The sequence below is a fragment of the Somniosus microcephalus genome, chromosome 12 (assembly GCF_052327205.1).
Source record: "Somniosus microcephalus isolate GS21.2 chromosome 12, FLI_Smic_1.0, whole genome shotgun sequence".
Lineage (NCBI taxonomy): Eukaryota > Metazoa > Chordata > Chondrichthyes > Squaliformes > Somniosidae > Somniosus > Somniosus microcephalus.
The window spans coordinates 87,557,312-87,572,526 of NC_140998.1; positions in this window are offsets into that span (position 1 = coordinate 87,557,312).

Sequence of the window (15,215 nt, forward strand, 5' to 3'; positions counted from 1 at the left end):
AGGAAAAACTGAACACAAAGATTCTAGATTTTGGTAAGGCTAACTTTTAATGGGATGAGACAGAGACTGATGACAGCAAACTGGCCAAAACTGTTATTGGGTAAAACTACAACTCCGCTGCTTGAACCCACAATTTCCACTTTGCATGTGGAAGTATGTCCCCACCAGAGTGTTTCTTTTGTGTACACTGCTAAACCAGTGTGGCGCTGTTCTTAAGCCACTGACCAGGTATCAAATCTGGAATCACCCTCAATTGTGTGGCTATTTGCTAAAGAAAATCATTGAGTCAGTGCGGGGCTCCGTAATATTTTTAAAAGTTATAAAAATATATTCTGTCTCTCACACACTCAAAGATATATATGAGAGAGAGAAACTACATTCATTTATATAAGAATATATTTGACAGATGTAATTTTTGGTTTTGTTTCTTAAATACAGGCATATACCAAGGCGTTAAAGGGATGTGTATTATTGTAGTTATACATAAGAACATATGGACAAGAGTAGGCCATTCAACCCCTTGAGCCTATTCTGCCATTCATTCACCAAACCACCATTTTACCCACCTTTGTTCCATATCCCTTGATACCCTTTGCTAACAAAAATCTATCAATCTCAGTCTTGAAATATTCATAGACCCAATATCCACAGCCTTTTGGAGGAGAAAGTTCCATATTTCCACTACCCTTTGTGTGAAAAGTGTTCCCTGGTTTCACTCCCTAATGGCCTAGCTCTAATTCTAAGATTGTGCCCCGCTAGAGGACATTGTTTTTCTACCCTAACCTATCCTATCAAATCCTTTTGTCACTTTAAACACTTTGATTAGATCACCCTTCAACCTTCTGAACTCAAGAGAATACAAGCCAAGTTTATGTAACTCCTTTTTTAAGCTCTGGTATTATTGTAGTGAATTTGTGCAGCAGCCCCTCCAAGGCTAATATAAACTTCCTGAGCTGCGGTGACCAGAACTGAACGGAGGACTTCAGATGGGGTCTAACCAAGGTTCTGTACAAATGAAGCATAACTTCCTCCCCTTTGTATAAGAACATAAGAAATAGGAGCAGGAATAGGCTACTTGGCCCCTTGAGCCTGCTCCGCCATTCAATAAGATCATGGCTGATCTTGGGCTCAAAGCCACTTCCCAGCCTGCTCCCCATAACCCTTCACTTCCTTATCTTGCAAAAATGTGTCTATCTCCACATTAAATGTATTTAATGACCCAGCCTCCACAGCTCTCTGGGGCAGAGAATTCCACAGATTTATGACCCTCAGAGAAGAAATTCCTCCTCATCTCAGTTCTAAAATGGCGACCCTTTATTCTGAAACTATGCCCCAGAGTTCTAGATTTCCCCACGAGGGGAAACATCCTCTCTGCATCTACCTTGTCGAGCCCCCTCAGTATCTTATATGTTTTAATAAGATCACCTCTCATTCTTCTAAATTCCAATGAGCATAGGCCCAACCTGCTCAACCTTTCTTCATAAGCCAACCCCCTCCCTCCTCTCAGGAATCAACTGTGAATCGTCTCTGAACTGCCTCCAATGCAAGTATATCCTTCCTTCGTGATGTTCTGGTCACTAGGGCCATGTTCAGCACTGATGACTGCTGGACAGATCATCGCCTTATCCGAGCAACTATGTCCCTCAAACTAAAGCCCAAGATACGTGCTCAGAAGAAGCAGTTCCGGCCAAAATTAAACATTGAATGTCTTGAGGACACTGCCATACAGCAGTGCTTTCAGGATTCCATCAGGCAAAGTCTTCCAAAGGAGTACCCACATGATACTGGAGAACATTGGGAACTGCTGAAAGCCACTATCCTCAACACCTCCCAGAACATACTCGGTTTCAAGTCCAGAAAACATCAGGGCTGGTTTGATGAGAACGACTCAGAAATTGAGCAGCTCATAGAAAGGAAAAGGAAAGCTTTCTGTGCCTGGCAAAACAACATCAGCAGCAAGGCCAAAAGAGAGGCTCATGCTAGAGTTAAGGCAGATGTCCAGCAGAGAATAAGGGAGATGAAGAACAACTGGTGGTCTAAAAAGTCCCTAGAAATACAACGTATGGCTGATACTGGGGACTCCAGAGGCTTCTTCAGTGCCACCAAGGCAGTTTTCGGACCAAGCTACCGTGGCTTAAACCCCTTACGCTCTAAGGTCGGTTTAACTCTGCTCAAGGACAAGGAGGCAATTGACACAAGATGGAGGGAGCATTTTCAAGAACTGCTCAACCGACACAGTAGCGCAGATCTGGAGTCCATCAATCAATTACCGCAGAGACCAGAAATGGAGGAAATGGGGGCACCCCCAAGCATTGTAGAAGTGCAGAATGCCATCAGGTCCATGAAAAACAACAAAGCTGCCGGCTCAGATGGGATTCCAGCAGAAATCCCTAAAAAAGGTGGCCCTGAGCTCCTGGCACACATACATGCCTTCCTCCTAAAAATATGGCAGCAGGAAGAAATTCCACAAGATCTCAGAGATGCTTTTGTTAGATCCGTGTATCTTGATGTTGTGTCCTTCAATAATTAGACAACAAGACTGCAGGGAACGATTCAACAGGTGTTTACTGAATGAGGGTTACTCTAGAACTAATTGTACAGATCACTACTCAGGGTTTATATACAGGTGTGGTCACTGCTGGTACTACAGTATACAGGAGCTGTAAAAAGTAGTTCTCCCCTTAAAGGTATATACATTACAATTCCTCCCCTTTTAGATTAACAGTACCATAACACTCATTTAACAATTAAATATCAACTAATTACAATTAACACTTTTAACATGCAACATTAACTGAAAATAGTCTATTTATAAATTCAGTCTTTGGGGAGGCTTCCTGATTCTTTCTGGATAACGCCTTTCCCGAGTGTCTTGCTCTTGGTGCGGAGGCGATTCTAACAACCTGTCGTCAGTTGATTCATCAGCTTCCAATGCTATTGTTTCTGAGGTAGATGCGACATGTACGTCGGTTTCCTCACCAGGTATGTATGGCCGAGACATGGGGTTGACTCGTTCCTGTGACTCTAGGATCTGGTCAGCATGGCATCTCACAATGTTCTCCCCAACATCCACTGTGTACATTAGTGGCCCCTGCCGTGTGCATATCGTTCCTGGTTGCCATTTCTCTGTTCGGTAGTCGCGGGCCAAGACTGGTTGCCCTACATTGAAGCTCCTTGTCGGCTTCTCGTTGATGTGCTGGAATTCCTTACTCTCAACATCTCTTCGTACATTTGGTCTGAGCAAATCCAGACGAGATCTCAACCTTCGGTTAAAGAACATCATGGCCGGGGCCTGGTTGGTGACTCCATGTGTCGCATTCCGGTAGGCGAACAGGAAATTGTCCACCTTGTGCTGCAGCGGAATGTTGTCATTGTACATAGCCTTTATTGCCTTCTTAAATGTTTGTACGAACCTCTCAGCCAATCCATTTGTGGGTGGATGATACGGGGTGGATGTGTAATGCCTTACCCCATTCCTTTTCATAAATCTTCAAAACTCTTCGGACACAAACTGTGGTCCGTTATCAGAGCAAATCTGCTCTGGCAAGCCGTTCCTGGCAAAATTGGTCCGTAGGACTGGAATAGTTTTCTCCGTGCTGGTGGAGGACATTTTGATGACCTCAGGCCATTTCGAGTGCGCATCCACGGCTATTAAAAACATTGAGTCCATGAATGGACCAGCAAAATCAATATGCACCCGTTGCCATGGAGATGAGGGCCACTCCCATGGGTGTAGAGGGGCATGTGGTGGTGCATTTTGGATCTTCTGGCATCCTGAGCAGCTCTTTGTCAGGTCCTCGATTTGCTGATCGATCCCCGGCCACCACACATAAGCCCTAGCAAGGCTTTTCATTTTCACCCCTCCCAGATGACCTTCGTGAAGCTCATTGAGCACTCTCTCCCTTAACTTGGGTGGAATTACCACTCGGGATCCACACATCAAGGTCCCCTGGCATACTGACAGCTGTTCTCTTCTGGATGAGAATGCTGGCAACAGTGAGTCGCCATGTGCTGGCCATCCCTTCACCGCCAAATCATATACCCGAGACAGTGTCGGGTCATTTCGGGTCTCCTTCTCTATACCAGCGTTAGTTACTGGCAAGCATTCAATTATAATCGAATGAAATATTTCGACAGGATCCACTGCTGGTGCTTCCTCCGCAGTAGGCAGTGGCAGGCGTGATAGCCCATCAGCGTTTCCATGCTGTTTCGTGCCCTTATACTCGATTTCATATTGGTGCGCCCCTAGAAAAAGGGACCATCTTTATAGCCGTTGCGCAGTCATCACCGGAACGCCCTTCTTTGGATTAAAGATGGAGACAAGTGGTTGGTGGTCAGTCAGCAAGGTGAACTTCTGCCCGTGCAGATAGTGATTGAACTTTTTCACTCCCCACACTAGGCTGAGGGCCTCCCTGTCAATCTGGGCGTAGTTACGCTTGGCTGAGGTTAGTGACCGAGACGCAAAGGCTACTGGCCTCTCCGCGCCATCCGGGAATTTGTGCGACAGCACCGCTCCAATGCCATAGGGTGATGCATCACACGCCAACCGAATTGGTAGTGCTGGGTTGAAATGAGCCAACACATCTTTTGATGTGATCAATGCTTTGCTCTTCTGGAAAGCTCGTTTACATTTGTCACTCCACTTCCATGGTACCCCCGTTTGCAGTAGGGTGTTCAGTGGGTGTAGTACGGTAGACAAATTATGCAAGAACTTATGGTAGTAGTTCACCAGCCCGAGGAACGACCTCAGTTGTGACACATTTTCCGGTGCTGGAGCCTTGACTACTGCCTCAATCTTTTCAGGGGACTTATGTAACCCCTCTTTATCAATAACATGGCCACAATACGAGATCTGCTTCTGGAAAAACTTGCATTTGTGGCGCTTAGCTCGGAGCCCATATTCCTTCAATCTAGTGAGCACCTGCTCCAGGTTGGCGAGGTGATCACTGTAATTTTCGCCCGTGACCAGGATGTCGTCCAAATAACACTGGTGTTGTGTATGTACCTTTAAGAGAGGAACTGATTCTATACTGCAGTACCGGCAGTGACCACCCCTGTATATAAAGCCATAGAAGGCTTCTGTACTTCAGTCTTGAATTACTCTCTGTTCAGTAAACACCTGTTTTATTGTTCTCCTGCAGTCTGAGTATTATTGATCCTCGGACACCACACTGGCGACGGGCAGGTTTGAACTCACCTGCAGTACTGCATCACCTCACGGGGATCTTTTCCCCGAAGAGAAGCTTCTTGGAGGTCGAAGTCAGAACGGCGGGCGTCGACCACGGGCAACCGCCCAGGGATCCATCGGAGAGTTGCAGGGGAGGCTGTGGAGAGCTGGGCCTGGCTCCCCAGTCGAGGTGTTCCAGCAAGTCGTGCTGGTAGCAGGTAGTGCGTTGACCCTTCCAGACTGCGGCGGGCTCGGGCTCGATCGAGCGGCTCTGCAAAGGGGCCGTGCAGCGTCGTCGGGAGGAAGTGAGAGAGAGAAGGTGGAGCGCACAGGGCGCGGCCGGTGCTCAAGAACAGGGCAGCGTGGAGAGGATAGAACGCGATGAAGGAAAAGTGAGACGCGCCGAAGCTGCGGGTCGCCGCCATTACCCTGTAGAACGCTACGAGCGCGGGAGGCGCCATATTATTCCATTGGGGAAGAAGGAAAAGCGCGGGAGGCACCATTTTATTACATTGGGGAAGAAGAAAAAGCACGGGAGGCGCCATTTTAAATTACCCAAGATGCCGAAGAGTGGCAGTATCACTGCTTTCGACAACGAGGTAGAAGACTGGACCATGTATGTGGAAAGAATTGAAGTGTACTGCAATGCCAATGAGGTGGCCAATGGAAAGAAGGCGTCGGTATTATTAAATTTGATGGGCGCGAGAACGTACGGCCTATTGCGGAATTTAATTACCCCAGCTAAACCAATGGAGAAAAGTTTTGAAGAGATTGTTAATATCTTACAGGAACACCTAAACCCTACACCGCTGCTGATAGCAGAAAGATTCAAGTTCCATAAAAGAAACCAGCACAAAGATGAGAACAATGCTGACTATCTTACGGAACTACGCTAGTTATCGAAGCACTGCCAGTTCGGAGCAGGACTGGCAGACACCTTATGGGATAAGTTTGTCTGCGGGCTCCAGAGTGAAGGAACCCAGAAACAACTACTTTCGGAAAAGGACCTGATGCTAGAACAGGCTTTCAGCGTGGCAGTATCCTACGAAGCAGCAGCACGGGGAGCTGCGGAAATACAACAGAAACCACAAGAATACAGCGCTAACGAAATGGTGTATGGAGCAGCAAAGTGCTATCGCTGCGGCAGAACAACCCATGATCAGAAGGACTGCTGGTTTAAGGACAAAGTATGCAGGCAATGTGGGAAAATGGGACATATAGCAAGAGTCTGCAGGTCGGGAAAGAAAACCAACACTACAAGAACTACAAAGGAAAAGTACAAGAAAGTAAAAAAAATGACAGACAGTAGTTCGGAAGATCAGGAGAGTGATAATGACTCCGGGAGCAGGAGACTAAGTTGTCTAAAGTTACACAACGTGATCGCAAAGGAGGATCACCGAACCATTTGGGTCACCCTCATGATAGCAGGGTCCCAAGTAAAGATGGAATTGGATACAGGATCAGCCCTAACTGTCATGAATCGACGAGACTATGAGCGGCTATTCTCACACATACCCTTGAAGGACACGTCCATTGTATTGAAGACATACACGGGGCAAAAAGTCTACCCCAGAGGAAAAATAAGGGTGCCAGTTGAATACAACGGCAAGGAAACACAGAAACTGTATCTATATATACTATCGGATGGAGGACCACCACTATTGGGATGTGAATGGATCCGAAAAATACAATTGGATTGGCATTCCATTCAGGTGCTAACTGTGATTGACAAAAAGGATGATGATGTCACACCTGGACGACTGTCAAAAATTCTAACTGACGCGAAAGAGGTGTTCCAACAAGGACTTGGGACTCTAAAAGGAGTAACGGCAACGATAAAAATCGAAGATAACGCAAACCCATAATTTTTTAAGGCCAGACCGGTACCTTATGCGATCCGCCCAGCCGTTGAAGCAGAGCTGGAGAGTCTGGAGCGTTCGGGTGTGCTGGCCAAGGTGGACTGGAGCGAGTGGGCCACACCCATCGTTCCTGTAATGAAGAAATCATTGAGCAGCACGCCTGGGGAACCGAAGAAGGTTCGCATCTGTGGGGACTTCAAGGTAACTGTGAACCCAGTCCTGTACACAGTACAATATCCACTTCCACGGATAGAAGATATTTTCGCCTCACTATCTGGAGGGAAACGCTTTACAAAGATTGATCTGGCCCAAGCGTATCTACAAATGGAGGTGGAAGAAGCATCTAGGAAATACCTCACGATAAACACTCACAAAGGCCTTTGCCAGTACAATCGACTGGTATTCGGGGTAGCATCAGCCCCAGCTATTTGGCAGAGGGCGATGGAACAAGTCCTGCAAGGGATCCCGGGGACCCAGTGTTATTTGGACGACATCCTGGTTACGGACGAAAATGACAGTGAACACCTTGCCAACCTGGAGCAGGTGCTCACGAGATTACAAGAATATGGGCTACGAGCCAACCGCCCCAAATGCGAGTTCTTCAGGAGACAAATCTCGTATTGTGGCCACATGATTGATGAGGAAGGGTTGCATAAGTCGCCGGACAAGATTGAGGCTGTAGTCAAGGCTCCAGCATCGGAAAATGTGTCGCAACTGAGGTCGTTCCTCGGGTTGGTGAACTACTACCATAAGTTCTTGCTGAATTTATCTACAATTCTGCACCCACTGAACGCCCTACTGCAAACTGGAGTAACATGGAAATGGAGTGATGAGTGTAAGCGTGCCTTTCAGAAATGTAAATGCCTAATCACTTCAAAAGAAGTATTGGCCCACTATAATCAAACACTACCGATTCGGTTAGCATGTGAAGCATCTCCCTACGGCATCGGAGCGGTGCTGTCACACAAATTCCTTGATGGTTCAGAGAGGCCAATAGCCTTTGCGTCGCGCTCGTTAACCTCAGCCGAGCATAACTACGCCCAGATTGACAGGGAGGCCCTCAGCCTGGTGTGGGGGGTGAAGAAGTTCAATCACTATCTGCACGGGCAGAAATTCACCCTACTGACTGATCATCAGCCCCTGGTCTCCATTTTTAACCCAAAGAAGGGCATTCCGGTGATGACGGCGCAACGGCTGCAAAGATGGTCACTTTTTCCAGGGGCACATCAGTACGACATAGAGTACAAGGGTACGAAACAGCATGGAAATGCTGATGGGCTGTCGCGCCTACCGTTGCCTACGGTAGAGGAAGCACCTGCAGTGGACCCTGTTGAGATATTCCATGCGACCATAGTCGAATGTCTACCTGTTACAAACTCAAGTATAGAGAAGGAAACCCGAAATGACCCGACACTCTCTCGAGTCTATGATTTGACGGTGAAGGGATGGCCAGCACATGGCGGCTCACTGTTGCCAGCATTCTCGCCAAGGAGAGAACAGCTGTCAGTGTGCCGGGGCACCTTGATGTGTGGATCCCGAGTGGTAATTCCACCCAAGTTGAGAGATAGAGTGCTCAATGAGCTTCATGAGGGTCATCTGGGAGGGGTAAAAATGAAGAGCCGAGCCAGGGCGTTTGTGTGGTGGCCGGGAATCGATAAAGAAATCGAGGATATGACCAAGAGATGCACAGGATGCCAGAAGGTCCAAAACGCTCCACCACAGGCCCCGCTACATCCATGGGAGTGGCCCTCATCTCCATGGCAACGGGTACACATTGATTTTGCTGGTCCATTTATGAACTCAATGTTCCTAATCGCTGTGGACGCCCATTCAAAATGGCCAGAGGTCATCAAAATGTCCTCCACCACCACGGAGAAAACTATTGCAGTTCTGCGGACCATCTTCGCCAGGAATGGCTTGCCAGAACAGATTTGCTCCGACAATGGGCCACAGTTTGTGTCCAAGGATTTCCGGAGGTTTCTGAGGAATAATGGGGTGAAACATTACACATCTGCCCCATATCATCCAGCCACGAATGGATTGGCTGAGAGGTTTGTTCAGACCTTTAAAAAGGCAATAAAGGCAATGCATAATGACAACATACCACTACAACACAAGGTGGATAATTTCTTGTTTGCTTACCGGAATGCGACACATGCAGTCACCAACCAAACTCCAGCCATAATGTTCTTCAACCGAAGGCTAAGATGTCGCCTGGATTTGCTCAAACCAAACATAAGACGAGATGTTGAGGATAAGCAATTCCAGCACATAAATGAGAAGCCAACCAGGAGCTTCAAGATAGGGCAACCAGTCTTGGCCCGCGACTACCGAACAGAAAAATGGCAGCCAGGAACGATATGCACACAGCAGGGACCACTAATGTACACAGTGGGTGTTGGAGAGAGCATCGTGAGACGCCATGCTGATCAGATTCTAGAGTCACAGGAACAAGCCAAACCCATACCACGAGGAGGTGCACCTGGTAATCAACCCGAAGTACAGATTGCGTCTACCTCAGAAGTAGTGGTATTGGAAGCTGACGAACCAACCAATGACAATGAACCAGAATCAACTCCGCCGCAAGAACAGGATACTCGAGAAAGGCGTTATCCAGTCAGGATCAGGAAGCCTCCTCAAAGACTGACCTTATAAATGATTATTTCAGTTGATGTATATAGTACAGAGAAAATTGTAATTGTAATTAGTTATTATTTAGTTGTTAAATGAATGTTATGTACTGTTTATCTAAAAGGGGAGGAATTGTTGTGTATGTACCTTTAAGAGAAGAACTGATTCTAGACTGCAGTACCGGCAGTGACCACCCCTGTATATAAAGCCATAGCAGGCTTCTGTACTTCAGTCTTCAATTACTCTCTGTTCAGTAAATACCTGTTTTATTGTTCTCTTGCAGTCTGAGTATTATTGATCCTCGGACACCACAACTGGGTCCCTGGAATCCCCTGCAGGACTTGTTCCATTGCCCTTTGCCAAATAGCCGGAGCTGATGCTACCCCGAACACCAGCCGGTTATATTGGTAGAGACCTTTATGAGTGTTGATCGTGAGGTTCTGTTTCGAGGCTTCTTCTACCTCCATTTGCAGGTACGCCTGGGCCAGATCAATCTTAGTGAAGCGTTTCCCTCCAGATAGCGAGGCAAAAATATCTTCAATCCGCGGAAGCGGATATTGTACAGTGTGAAGGACTGGGTTCACTGTCACCTTAAAGTCCCCACAGATGCGAACCTTCTTTGGTTCCCCAGGCGTATTACTCAACGACCTCTTCATTACAGGAACGATGGGTGTAGCCCACTCGCTCCAGTCCACTTTGGACAGTACTCCTGAACGTTCCAAACCTTCCAGCTCTGCTTCGACGGCTGGGTGGATCGCATAAGGTACCGGTCTGACTTTAAAAAACTTTGGGCTTGCATTTTCCTCTATTTTGATCGTCGCTGTTATGCCTTTTAGTGTTCCGAGTCCCTGCTGGAACACTTCTTGTGCGTCAGTTAGCATTTTTGACAGTCGTCCAGTTGTGACGTCGTCATCCTTTTTGGCATCTACAGTCAGTGCTTGTATGGAATGCCAATCTAGCTGTATCTTCTGGATCCATTCACGTCCTAGTAGTGGTGGTCCTCCATCTGGCAATACGTATAGGTCCATTTTTGGTGTTTCCTTGCCGTTATATATAACGTTCACCCTTATTTTTCCTTTGGGGTAGACTTTTTGCCCCGTGTACATCTTCAAGACAATCTTTGTATCTCTCAAGGGTATATGTGAGAATAGCCGCTTGTAGTCCCTTCGGTTTATGACTGTTAGGGCTGATCCTGTGTCCAATTCCATTTTCACTTGGACTCCTGCTATCTTGAGTGTGACCCAGATAGATTGGTGATCCTCCGTTTTGATCACATTATGTAGTTTCAGACAACCCAGCTCCTTGCTTCCGGAGTCTGTATCACTTTTCTGTTCGTCTGAACTACTCTCCGTCACCTTATGTACCTTCTTGTACTTCTCCTGTGGAGATTTCTTGCTGCTGGTTTTCTTTCCCGACCTGCAGACTCTTGCTATGTGTTGTACTTTTCCACACTGTCTGCACACTTTGTCCTTGAACCAGCAATCATTATGGTCGTGTGTTGTTCTGCCGCAGCGATAGCACTTCACTGTTCCGTATGACATTTCATTTGTGCCATATTCTTGCAGTCTCCGTTGTATCTCTGCCGCGCCCCGTGCTGCTGCTTCGTGTGATACTGCAATGCTGAAAGTCTTGTCCAGCGTAAGATCCTTTTCTGATAGAAGCCATTTCTGGGTTCCTTCACTTTGAAGCCCACACACAAACTTGTCCCTTAAAGTATCTGCTAGTCCCATTCCAAACTGGCAGTGTTTCGATAGCTTGCGCAGTTCCGTTAAATACTCAGCATTACTTTCATCTTTATGCTGGTTCCTTTTGTGAAACTTAAATCTTTCTGCTATCAGCAGTGGTGTGGGGTTTAAGTGGTCCTGTAGGACTGACACTATGTTTTCAAAATCCTTTCCTACTGGCTTCTCTGGGGTTACTAGGTTTCGTAGTAAGCCATACGTTTTTGCACCCATTGAATTCAACAATACCAGCGCTTTCTTGTCATCTGGCACTTCATTCGCCTTGCAGTATACTTCTATGCGTTCGACATATGTCGTCCAATCTTCGACTTCATTGTCAAACGCTGTGATACTGCCACTCTTTGGCATTTTTGGGTGTGGTCAGACTGGCTTAAAATGGCGTCTCCCGCGCTTTCCTTTCTTCCCCGCTGCGGCTTAAAATGGCGTCTCCCGCGCTTTCCTATCTTCCCCACTGCGGTTTAAAATGGCGTCTCCCGCGCTGCTGCCAACGCCACTCTCGGCGGTCCTCGTGGCAAATGGCGACGCCCTGTGGGTTTCGTGCGCTGCTCCTGCGCTGCTGCCAATGCTGCTCTCTGCGGTCCTCGTGGCAATGGCAGCGCCTCGCGTTTTCCTGCGCGCCTCTCTCCCCCGTTGACACTGCTCGGCCCTTGAACACCGGCTGCGCTCTGCGCGTTTTCCTGCGCGCCTCTCTCCCCCGTTGACGCTGCTCGGCCCTTGAACACCGGCTGCGCTCTGCTCTCTCTCGCCTCTCTCCCCCATTGACGCCGCTCGGTCCTGAACACCGGCTGCGCCCTGTGCGCTCTACCCTCTCTCTCTCCCCCGTCGACGCTGCTCGGCCTTTTTCTGTGCCGCTCGGTCGGCTCTAGCCGCCGCTGTCCGGGAAGGGTCTGCGCAGTACCTGTTGCCAGCCCGTTTCGACGGACCACCGTGACTGGAAAGCCAAGCCTGGCTCTCGACAGCCTCCCCTGCGATGCTCAAATCTCCGCTGGATGACTGGGCGGTTGCCCGTGGTCGACGCCCGTGCTCTGGACTCGACCTCCTTCCACTGTTCTCCAGGAGCGAATCCCTGGGAGGTGATGCAGAGTTGCAGGTAGTTTCGAATCTGCTCGTTGCCAATGTCAGAGCCGTGTATCTTGATGTTGTGTCCTTCAATAATTAGACAACAAGACTGCAGGGAACGATTCAACAGGTGTTTACTGAATGAGGGTTACTCTAGAACTAACTATACAGATCACTACTCAGGGTTTATATACAGGTGTGGTCACTGCCGGTACTACAGTATACAGGAGCTGTAAAAAGTCGTTCTCCCCTTAAAGGTACATACATTACAGCTTTGATTGTTATTATCTTTAAAAAGGGGGAAAAGTCGGTGTGTGGTAGCTACCGAGGTATCTCCCTTCTTTCTTCCACTGGAAAAGTGCTTGCCTGTGTCCTTGCTAACAGACTTTTGCCGTTATCTGAGGAGGTGCTTCCGGAGTCACAGTGTGGTTTCCGACCATCCAGAGGAACAGCTGATATGATCTTCACAGCACGTCAATTACAGGAGAAATGCCGTGAACAAAAGCAACCACTGTTCATAGCTTTCATAGACTTAACTAAAGCTTTTGACACTGTCCACCGCCAGACTTTATGGCATATCTTGTCTAAGCTTGGTTGCCCCGATAAATTCATCTTAGTTCTGAGGCTGCTACATGACAACATGTCCGCAGCAGTTCTCAGCAGCAGTGGTTCTATTTCAGAGCCCTTTACAGTTGAGACAGGAGTAAAACAGGGCTGCATCATTGCTCCAACCCTTTTTGCAGTGTTCATCTCAGTTGTCCTCCATCTCATCGGCAATGATCTGCCCACCGGAATTCAAATCCTTTACCGTACTGATGGCCGACTTTTCAATCTCAACAGGCTTAAGGCCAAGAGCAAAGTCTCCATCACTACCATTATGGAGTTACAATATGCAGATGATAACGCCATCACAGCTCTTTCTGAGCATGATCTACAAAACACCTTGAATGCTTTTTCCAGAGCCTACAAACTTCTGGGCCTCACCATGAATATAAAGAAAACCCAGGTGCTCCACCAGCCATCACCTAATCAGCTTGCAACTCCTCCCTCTATAAAGATTGATAATAACACCCTTGAAAATGTCAACACCTTTCCATATCTTGGTAGCCATTTATCCTCCAAAGCTGACATTGATTCTGAAATCCATCACCGCCTGAGTTGTGCAAGTGCAGCCTTTTCTAAACTGAGGAGGAGAGTCTTTGAAAATCATGACCTCCAAGTCTAAACGAAAATTCTTGTATACAAAGCCATCATCCTTCCCACCCTTTTATATGGAGCTGAAACCTGGACTACGTACAGTAGACATCTCAAAGCCTTAGAGCAACACCACCAACACTCTCTACGCAAAATCTTGAGGGTCAGCTGGGAGGACAAGCGTACCAACTGGAGTATACTTGAAGAGGCCAATATCTACAACATCACTATGCTCATCATGCAGCATCAACTCCGATGGATTGGACATGTCATTCGCATGTCAGACTCACGTCTCCCAAAACAGGTTCTGTACTCCCAGTTGAAGGAAGGGCAGAGGTCTCCTGGTGGTCAAAAGAAGCGTTACAAAGATAACATCAAAGTAATCCTTAAAAAGTTCCATATCGATATTAATAACTGGGAGGAAATCGCACTGGACAGAGACAATTGGAGAAAATGCATCCACAATGGTGCCGCACTACATGAAAAGAATCTCCAGCGTGCCGCTGAGGATAAACGCCAGCACCATAAGGAGAGACAACAACTTAAGAAGACCAATACTCCAGTCACTACCAATAGTCTTACATGCCCACACTGTAGTAGAGTCTGTGGATCTCAGATTGGCCTCCACAGCCACCTGAAGACCCACAAGTAGATGACTGATGAAGGACATACCATACTCGAATTCGAGTGGTCACTGATGATGATATCCTTCCTTAAATAAGGAGACCAAAACTGTACGCAGTACTCAAGGTGTGGTCTCACCAATACCCTGTACAGTTGTAGCAGGACTTCCCTGCTTTTATACTCTAACCCCCTTGAAATAAAGGCCAACATTCCATTTGCCTTTTTGATTACTTGCTGTACCTGCATGCTAACTTTTTGTGTTTTATGCACAAGGACCCCCAGGTCCCTCTGAACTGCAGCATTTTGTAATCTCTCTCCATTTAAATAATAATTTGCATTTTTATTTTTCCTTACAAAGTGGATAACCTCGCACTGTCCCACATTATATACTCCATCTGCCAAATGTTTGCCCACTCACTTAGCCTGTCTATATCCCTTTACAGATTCTTTGGCCTCGATTTTCATTGGGCTGTGAGGCGGGCTTTTAGGCGTGCGGGGGGTTAAAATTGCAAAACCTGGGGGTCGCGACCCCCCCGCCTGGTTCCCATCTCCGCGCCATTTTAACCTAGGTGTGTCTGATTGACCCGAATCAGTCCCGCCTACAACAGGTGGGACTGGTCTTTAGGGCCCTTAAACAGCACTGATTGGCCTTTATAATCCCATTTTAACAGGCCCTTGCCTGTTTAACCCTTTTCCCACGTAAAACACGCCTGGTGGGGATGACGCCTGTGAAACCTGGCGTGAACACTATTGGCTTGCTGACTATCAGCTGCAGGTCCAACATTAAAGAGGATATTTGATCAGTCATCATTTGCAGGTGGCAGAACTTTGTTGTCTCAGGTCTGGGGCAACTTTTACCAGACCTAACCACACCTGTGGAAGGTTGGAGCCTCACACACTTCTCCAGTGTGACCTCCTGCGAGACCCCTCTCATCACCC